This window comes from Tupaia chinensis, unplaced genomic scaffold (assembly GCF_000334495.1).
Source record: "Tupaia chinensis unplaced genomic scaffold, TupChi_1.0 Scaffold144027_1, whole genome shotgun sequence".
Classification (NCBI taxonomy): domain Eukaryota; kingdom Metazoa; phylum Chordata; class Mammalia; order Scandentia; family Tupaiidae; genus Tupaia; species Tupaia belangeri.
The window spans coordinates 62,817-65,232 of NW_006203879.1; positions in this window are offsets into that span (position 1 = coordinate 62,817).

Sequence of the window (2,416 nt, forward strand, 5' to 3'; positions counted from 1 at the left end):
TGGTTCTATCTATTTGGTTCCCTTCTCTGTTTTCTCAATTAGTCTAATAAATGATTTATCAATTTTGTTTATCCTCTCAAAAACCCAGCTTTTCATTTCATTAATTTTTATAGAGTTCTTTTATTCTCTATTTCCTTCCTTTCAACGCTAATCTTTACTATTTCTTTTCTTCTTTTATTTTTGGGTGTTTGTTTTGTTGTTGCTTATCCAGTTCCTTAAGATGAAATGTTAAGTTCTTTCTTTGCCACATTTCTACTTTTTCTGGTGAGCACTAATGGCTGTAAATTTGCCTCTTATAATTGTTTTCACTGTGTTCCAAAGGCTATGAATAGGAGTGTGTTCATTGCCATTAGTTTCAAAGAATCTTTTGATTTCAATCTTAATTTCCTCAATAGTTTAAAAGTCATTTAGGAGTATATTATTTTATTCCATGTTTTAAACTATGTTTTCCATGTTTTAAAAATAGTTCTTATATTTGAAGCCTTCTCACATAGTTTTCTTTTTCTTCTCTATTTAATTTAAAATATAAGTAATTCACTTTACTTCTTTGGGTCTTCATTTCCTTAGGAGGGGTCCTAAGACACATAAACCTTACATAAATTAAATAAATATGTATGCTTTTCTTCTGTGAATTTATTACATGTCAACACAATTCTTGATCCCAGCTAGTCCCTAAGAGGATGGAAGTGTGGTTTTGCTGCACCAACAGTGCTTTTTAAATAGATCCACAAATTACTTGATATTTACTTCTCCAGGAGGTAGGCCTTAACTCAACTACCTTGAGGGTAGCTGGAGCTAGTGACTCATTTCTAAGTCACTGGTGGTTCTTTATGTTTTTGATCCTACCCATTCTGACTAGGGTTAAATGATATTTAATTGCATTTCCCTCATGACAAGAAACTTTGAACATTCTTTCATATGTCTCTTGGCCATTTTTAAGTCTTCCTTGGAGAGTTATCCAATTTGTTTGCCCATTTTTTAATTGGATTATTCTTTTTTTCTTATTCTTTTTTTTTTTTTTTTTTTCTTTTTGGAAAAATTTTCTTGCTTGAGTCCCCTATATTCTAGGTATCAATCACCTCTCCAAGGGTTGCTTTTTCACTCTAGTTACAGCTTTCTTTGCTGTGAAGAAGCTTTTTGTCATGTTGAATCCCACTTGTCTGTTTTAGGAACTACTGCCTGTCTTTTAGGTGCCTTATGTAAGAAATGCTTGCCTACTCCAACGTGTTCAGGTGTATCATCTGTGTAGTTTTATAGTGTGAGGCTTTACATTCATGTTGATTGTTTTTTGTTTGTTTGTTTGTTTGTTTGTTTTTTTAGTTGTGAAAGTTTCATTTGTCTGCAGGTAGTTCTTCCAACACTATTTGCTAAAGACTTTCTTTTCTTCACTTCATTGTCTTATATCCGTCATCAGATATCAGTTGACTGTATAATTCGGGATTTATTTCTGGATTCTCTATTTTGTTCCATTGGTCTATGTATCTGTTTTTGTGCCAGTACATGTTTTTTTGATGGTCACTGCTTTGTAATATGCCTTAAAGCCAGGTAGTGAGAGGCCTTGGGAATACGAGATCTTTTGATTCCAAATTTTGTGATTGTTTTTTCTATTTATCTAAAGAATGACTCAGGTAATTGGATAGGAATCACATTGAATATGTAAATTAATTTGGGTAAGACTGACATTTTGAATATATTAATTCTTCCAGTCCAAGAGCATGAAATGTCATTTCATCCTTTTGAATAATAGTTCCTTTTTCAGTTTTTCAGTTTTCTTTGTAGAAGTCATCACCTCCATGGCTAGATTTGTTCTTAGGTATCTTACTTGTTTTGTAGCTATTGTAAACGGGATTGTTTTCTTCAGTTCTGTCTTAGTCTATTCATTGTTGATGTGTAAAATTGTTGTAGGTTTTTGTATATTGACTTTGTATCCTGAAAATTTACTGAATTCATTTATCAATTCTGAGGTTGTTATTTTGTTTTGTTTTGTTTTGTGTGTGTGTGTGTGTGTGTGTGTGTGTGTGTGTGAATTCCTTTGGATTCTGTGAGTACAAAATCATATCGTTTGCAAATAGGGGCAGTTTAACTTCTTCTTGTTCTATATAAATGCCTTTTATTTTTCTCTTTTACATGATTACATTGACTAGAATGTACAACACTATGTTAAAAAGGAGTAAAGGAGTGAGGAGTGTGGGAAAACTTGTCTTGTTCCACTTGTTTTTTAAGAGAGATTTTTGCTATAGGGTGCATGTGCTCACTAGAGAGACAGAGAGAATGAGAGACAGAAAGAGAGAAGTCATCTTCCAGGGAGGGATGACCACACTGTAATCCCTTCTCCTCTAGTCTCCTCTTGGGATTTTGGGCATGTATGCACAAGCATCTGGCCTGAGTTTTAAGCTGCGGTCCCAGGATTTAAACC